Consider the following 7,749-nt stretch of genomic DNA (forward strand, 5'->3'; position numbering starts at 1 on the left):
TAAACCTGTGTTTCTCCGCAGAGGTGATTTTGCCTCCTAGGCAATGTTTGGCAATGTCTGGAGACATTTTCCTTGTCACAGCTTATAGTAGGGGGTGGTGCTGCTGGGCTGTATGGGTTAGAGGCCATAAGTGCCGCTAACCTTTCTACAGTACGTAAGACTTGTCTCCACAACAAAGAATTATCTGGTCCGACTTGTTAATAGTGCCAAAGATGAGAATCTCTGTCTTGAACACATGGCTGGATAAAGAGCTTTTTAGGGATCAGTTTTGAGGCACCAACCCTACAGTAAAAGCTAGAGGCCTCATTGGATTTTTTTAACAAGTTCATGTAGCAGATATAGAGTGTCTTTATACTATGGCAGCTAATTGTGGTATCTTTGTGATAGCTTTCATTTTACTAATAAGGACTCATATCTAACATTTATCATGCTAGTTAATGGACCATTTTCACCAATAAAATCCCATTTCCAGCAGTCATTTTGCTAATTAGCAAAACATCACTGTTGATTAAGACACAGATGACTAAAGCCCTTCTAGTAGCCTCATCTACTTTTCGAGCGTCTAATAAGAATACTTGCTGATTGCTCTTGGATTGTGCATTCCTGAGTAACATACTGGCATTACCAAATTCAGAGCTTACATAATAATGTACACATAAAATCACACTGTATATCATGTGATATTTTGAAATGAATCCTGGACATTAGGACATATTTCCTTCCTAGAAGCTGTACCTACTTACTTTATACAAACTCTTGCCCTCAGTGCAGTTCATTTGATTCAGCTACCACATACTGCGTGTTTCCTTGTGGAAAGTACAGATGTAGATTGAACTAAAGATACAGACAGAGGGAAGGAAAGCCCTTCTCTTGTCTTGGAGAGTTTATAGTTAAGGAGAGGAGCAGTGGGTAAGTAAGCATGAATAATACAAGGTAAAGTCAAAAACAAGCGCCATAGGAAACATATTGAAAGGTTTTATTAGATGCAAAAGTAGGAGAAGTGCGAGGGTGTGACTTGGCAAAGACTCTGGAAGTAGTGACCAAGAGTGATTTTGGAACATGGGTACTGGGCTGGGTCAGTGCATGGTGATGTGGTGATTCCACAGAGTTGACATGATTACCTAAGTCTTCTTTTTTCTCACTGAGTTTCTTACTATGTCATAATGCTAATAACTTTCAATTTATGAAATAAAACCAGAAAACTAAAGGACTAAATGTATAGTTTATAATTGTCCCCTCTCTCTCAAGCTATAGAAGAAAGTTTATAAAATTGGTTCTGATTTCATCCAGCACTGCATTTTGCTCCTTTTGCTAAGTGCTGTGCTGTACATAAAAGTTACGACAGAACTTCTGGGAAAATTTAAAGCAAAATACCACCAGATAACTTTGTATTCAAAATCTGTGTACTCCAACAACCTCCTCTCTTTATTCAATGTTGGCTTTACTTTTTAATTTCAAAAATCATTCATTTTTGACTCTGCATTCTTATTTAAGAGAGTCACAGATACACCTTTGTATTAGTCCATTTTCACACTGCTGTGAAGAAGTACTTGAGACTGGGTAGTTTATAAAGAAAAGAGGTTTTACTGACCCACAGTTTCACATGTCTGAGGAGGCCTCAGGAATCTTACAATTATGGCAGAAGACAAAGGGGAACTAAGCACCTTTTTCACAAGGTGGCTGGAGTGAGAAAGAGCCTGTGAAAGAGGAGCTTTCAGACACTTATAAAACTCATGATCCACCAGAACTGCAGGGAGAAACTGCCGCCATGATCCGGTCACTTCCCACCAGGTCCATCCCTCAACATGTGGGGATTATAGGTCTTACAGTTTGAGATGAAATTTGGGTAGGGATACAGAGCCAAACCATATTATTCCACCCCGGCCTCTGCCAAATCTAAGGTTCTTTTTACATTTCAAAATTTAGCACGCCTTCCTCACAGTACCCCAGAGTCTTAACTCATTCTAGCATTAACCCAAAAGTCTAAGTCCAGAGTTTCATTTGAGACAAGGCAAATCCCTTCTATGTAGGAGCCTGTAAAGTCAAAAGCAAGGTAGTTATATTCAGGATATAGTGGGGATACAGATATTGGGTAAGAACTCTCATTCCAAATAGGAGAAATTGGCCAAAATAAAGGGCCCATGCAAGACCGAATATCAGCAGGGCAGTCTTGAAGCCTTAAAGCTCTAAAATAATCTCCTTTGACTTCATGTCTCATATCCAGGTCACCCTCATGCAAGAGGTGGGCTTTCATGGCCTTGGATAGCTTGGCCCCTGTGGTTTTGCAGGGTGCTGTCCCCATGCTGCTCTCATGGGCTGGCACTGAGTGCCTGCGGCGTTTCTAGGTACACTGTGCAAGCTGTCAGTGGATCTATCATTCTGGGGTCTGGAGGATAGTGTTCCTCTTCTCACAGGTCCACTAGGCAGTGCCCCAGTGGGGACTCTGTGTGGGGGCTCCAACCACACATTTCCCTTCTGCACTGCACATTTCTCCATGAGGGCTCTGCCCATTCAGCAGACTTCTGCTTGGATATCCAGGCTTTTCCATACATCATCTGGAATGTAGGTGGAGGTTCCTAAACCTCAGTTTTTGACTTCTGTGCACCTGCAGACCCAACTTCACATGAAAGCTGCTAAGGCTTGGGGCTTGCACCCTCTGAAGCAGTGGCCTGAGCTCTACTCTGGCCCCTTGTAGCCATGGCTAGAGCTGGAGCTGTTGGGACTCAGGGTGCCAAGTCCCAAGGCTGTACATAGTAGCAAGGCCCTGCATTTGTTCCAGGCAACAATTTTTCCCTCCCAGATTTCTGGGCCTGTGATGGGAGGGACTGCCATGAAGGTCTTTGACATCCCCTGGAGACATTTTCCTTATTGTCTTAGTGATTAACATTTAGCTCCTTGTTACTTAAACAAATCTTTGCTGCTGGCTTGAATTTCTCCCGAGAAAATAGGTTCTTCTTTTCTACCACAGGGTCAGGCTGCAATTTTCTAAACTTTTATTCCCTGCTTTCCTTTTAAACATAAGTTTGAACTTCACGCCATCTCTCTCAAGTTCAAAGTTTCACAGTTCTCTAGGGCAGGGGCAAAATGCCACCAGTCTCTTTGCTAAAGCATAGCAAGTGTCACCTTTGTTCCAGTTCCCAGTAAGTTCCTCATCTCTATCCGAGACCACCTCAGCCTGGACTTCATTGTCCATATCCTATCAGATTTTGGTGAGAACCGTTCAACAAGTCTCTCAGAAGTTCCAAACTTTCCCACATCTTCTTGTCTTCTTCTGAGCTCTCCAAATTGTTCCAACATCTGTCTGTTACCCAGTTCGAAACTTGTTTCCACATTTTCTGTATCTTTATAGCAGTGCCCCACTACCTTGGTACCAGTTAACTGTGTTATTTGTTTTCACACTGCTGTAAAGATGCTACCTGAGAGCAGGTACTTTATAAAGGAAAGATATTTAATTGACTCACAATTGCACTTGTGGGAAGGCCTCAGGAAACGCACAATCATGGAAATAGAAGGGAAAGCAGGCACCTTCTTTACAAGGCAGCTGGAGCATGAAAAGCCTGTGAAGGAGGAACTATCAAATACTTATAAAACCATCAGGTCTTGTAAGCACTCACTCATTATCATGAGAATAGCAGGGGGAAACCTCCCGCATGATCCAGTCACCTTCCATCTGGTCCATCCCTCAACATGCAGGGATTATGGGGATTACAGGTCAAGATAAAATTTGTTTGGGGACACAGAGCCAAACCATGTCATACCCCAAGGTGGCAAAGGATATAATCAGTTGGCTGTTTTTACTATGTTATTAGTATAAAAAAGCTTAAAATGTCAATCAGGGATCTTGAAACTCTGAGAAGGGGAAGACAGAACAAACAAAAACCAATTGCTTTGATATAATCCTGGGTGCTTGGGTTTGAGTTCCGGACTTCAGTTAAAGAAGTCAATTGGAAGAATGGGCTTTTGTCTTTCATCTCTCTGGTCTATGTTCAACTTATATTAGGTGTTAGAGCATTAGTGGACATCAGTGCAGTTAAACATTTCAAGCTGGGGTCTGCTTAAAGCTGATGCTATGCCTCTAAATGGTCACTGAAAAGTATGATAATAGGTTGGACATCATTTAAGTTCACTTAGATGAGTTACCCTACTGAAGGTCACCCTCTAGAGTGGTTTGGAATACAGTGCTAGAAGTATAATTCTTTGTTTATTAATGCCACGTGGAAAAAGCTCAGTGAACCCTATGTAATTTCTCCTAACGAAAGTCCAGAATTCAATTAATTGAATACATGGCTACTTTAATTATTCTGTTACGACTAATTGATATTCACAGTGAACATGTTTTATAGCTTCTAAATGTAATATTACCTTGCAAGTTTATGGTTCAGCCTCCTTTGATATTCCAGTTCTTTTTCTTTGTTTTATGTCAGCATATAATTTTATTAGGTTCGTATATATTGCACCTCCTATGTAGTTTTGTCAAGAAATAAAGCTCTTTTTCCTACTCTTTTTTGCTCATCTGCCTATGTGAGTTGTAAAATAGATTTTGCCTACCAAAGATTATCCATATCATCGTGAAAGACTAATCTTTCTCAGTTTTCTGTATGTGTGGTTCAGACTGTTACAAGATTTAGAATAAATGGATATATTGTTACTGGGATGTCCTGTTTATGTTGTTAGAAAGTTGTTGCCTTTTCTAAATCCTAGTAATCTCTGGCTTCATAGTGTTATCTCATGGAAAGTTGAGTAGGTACCTGCTTTGTTTTTTAACCTGAGCTATTAAAAATTGAATACTGACATTTCAAGGAACGTTGTCATTTAAAATATACAAGCTCTCCCATAGCACAGAATCTTGCCTTAACATGCCTTATACTTGACATACAAAGTAACAGTACATTATCTGTGCTAAGTGATTGTGATGTCACCGAGTTCCCAATGCCATGCACTTGGTGCCACACCGGAGTCCCCCGGAGCAACCAAGGCTAACAGGGCATAGTCATGTCGAAAAGGTTGTGCCATAAGGATTTTCCCAGGATTATTCATGGGAAGGTAAAGTTCCTAAAAGCGCAGGATGCTATATTCATAATCCCAGTTTTCTCTTGTATGAACTTTATTATACCCTTTGTCATGGAGCACCTTCAAGCCCATGCTGAAAAGAGACAAGTCTTTAAGGAAGTAAGCATATGTACTTCACTTTTAATCTAGCTGTCAATACCAAGTTAAGACATCAAAATGTTTGTGTTGGGCTCCTTGAGCTTGGTTTCCATATTTTCTTTGTTTCTCTTGCATTATGGGATCTTCTAGTTTTCCATAATGATCCGCTTAAGTACATCGTGTCACATTTTCCAGCCTAGCCATGTTATCCAAAATCTGGCAAGATCTGAAAACTATCCAATACATATTTCTTCTAGGAATAGCAAATAGTAGACGGGGAAAAATGTTTTATATCATTTTTTTCCCCAAGATATGATTCTATATTGATAAATAATGTTGAAATCCTCTTTGTTTTTATTTGTTCATTTACAATGATTCTGTGTTAGGGAGCTCTGTAGAGTTTTATTTTCTTGCAGTAGGTTAACTACTTTTTAAAAGTTGAATGTGACTCTCCATCTTCAGCAGCTATTAGCTTAGTCAATGTATTCTAGGCTTATTTAAGTTTCAGGATTCATATCGTGTGACTTTTCCTCCTAGCATCATATTAACTGTTTCAAAGCAATGTGCTATTAAAGTGTTGTGGCCATGTTTCTTACTTTGTTATTCTTCCCACTGGATCTCAAACTATTGATTCTGTTTGCAGTCCAGAGAAAGATGTGTGCTGCTGGCCTATAATTTGGTGTTGTTGGGTCTTAGGAAATGTCCCCCTCTTTGGTCTTTAGTGTACATATCTGAGCTTCGGACATGTTTTAAAATTATTCAAGGATCATATCTTAGAAAAGTGAATGAGCTTATTTCTGTACATCCTTTATTTAGGTTTTAATCAGCTCTTCAAAATTAAGTTTGATGACCTATGTAGTGCTCTCAGTAGGCTCAAGTGTTGAATTCTCTTAGTGTTTTCTAAATAATGATAATGGAATATCCATTACGATTTCTTTACATTTTAAAAAATTTCACTGTGTGAACAAAAGGAACATTATTTAGTAAGAGTGTTTTAATAGCCATGGTAGATAATGACTTACATTGAATGGGAGAGAAAACCAGGTGCTGATACATTCAGGATTTAGTAAGTAATAGAATTCCCATGTTATATATAACTGTTCAAGTTGTTAAAACAAAATTTTTGAATTGTTAATATAATTATAGATGCCCTACCATGCTACATTTCCATCTCATAATCAAGTGTAAACATATGTAATATTGATGTTTGAAAGATTTTTCTGTGATTACAGAAGTAATAACTTCATTATAGGAAATAAAAAACAGTCCAAATAAAAAATATATCCACCACATGTATCCTAACTACTATAAGTCTTACAGTACTTTATACTTTTTTCCCTGTCAGTATAAACAAGCACTCAGCGTACTCTGCCCCTCCCTTCTGCTCCTCCCCCCCCCCATTTCTCATACAAAATTAGGAACTTAGGGCCCATGCTACTTCATGAATTGTGTTTTTTTCTCACCTAACATTTTGAATTTTTAAAAATTTTCTATTAAAATATCAGCTTTCAAAAACTCTTACTGTTTGATTATATGGCTGGATCAAAATCTTTATAATCAATATCCTGTTGTCAGATTATATCTTATTTACCCAAACCTCTATTGTTCACTCTTAGTTATTGTTTTAAATAATACTGGTTGCATTTTCTTAGATATAAATTCTCTCATTTTTTAATATTTGCTAGGATTGAATGCCTAGAAGTGAAATTGGTCACATAGGAAGATTAATGATAGTAATGATTTATACACACATTCACACATTTATAGTTGTTATTATTATAAATTTTAATATGCTTAATTTATATTCATTTAAAAATTTATGTAAATTCATTTTTTCTGATATACAGTTCTATGAGTTTTGACAAATGCATATAATTGTATAATCACCATCACCATCAAGCAACATTTATTTCCTCACCTTAAAAAATTTCTTCCTTTTGTACTTTGACTACAAAGTATGTTTGTTTTTAATTTTGAACATATAAAGAAGCAAAAACAAGAAAATAGAAACCGCCCATAGGTCTACCATTCTGCTGTAACCTCTGTTGATATTTTGTAGAATATTCTTCTGCAAAAACGAGGTCATACCGCCCTTGGGTTTATATAGTTTTTTAAATTTTTTACGTGGTATACTTTGAGTACATATTTCATTTAGCCATTGGATTGGTTTGTTTTTATTTCTCTGCAGTTCTAAACAACCTTGTAATGAAGTCTAAACAATCCTATAATGAACACCTTTGCATATTGTACTTAAGAAAAGTACTGTAAGTAGTGTTTTTAGATCTCAGGGTATATGTACATTTTAAAGACTTGTTAATTTTATCCGATTGATTTATACAATGGGTATACCAATTTATACTCTGACCAGCAGTGTATAGGAGAGCCTGTTTTCTTATATCCTTGCCAATATTGAATATTTTTTTACATATTTGTTAATTTGATGGATGAAGAATGAAACCATGTTACCTTACTTTGTTGTTATCTGATTTGCTGTCGGGTTGGATTTTTTTTCATGTGTTCATTACTTGTATTTTTTCTGTGTAAATTTCTAGTTTATATTATTTGTGTATATTTCTTTTGTTGTTTTTTTTTTTTTTTTTT

At 37.4% G+C, this 7,749-nt stretch overlaps 1 protein-coding gene across 5 annotated transcripts in view; it reads left to right on the forward strand.

Annotated features, from left to right (window-relative positions):
• Positions 1 to 7,749, forward strand: part of CHCHD3 (coiled-coil-helix-coiled-coil-helix domain containing 3) — a 296,049-nt gene that overhangs the window by 180,874 nt on the left and 107,426 nt on the right. The window lies entirely within an intron of this gene.

The sequence above is a fragment of the Cebus imitator genome, unplaced genomic scaffold (assembly GCF_001604975.1).
Source record: "Cebus imitator isolate Cc_AM_T3 unplaced genomic scaffold, Cebus_imitator-1.0 Scaffold77, whole genome shotgun sequence".
NCBI classification, from domain to species: Eukaryota; Metazoa; Chordata; class Mammalia; order Primates; family Cebidae; genus Cebus; species Cebus imitator.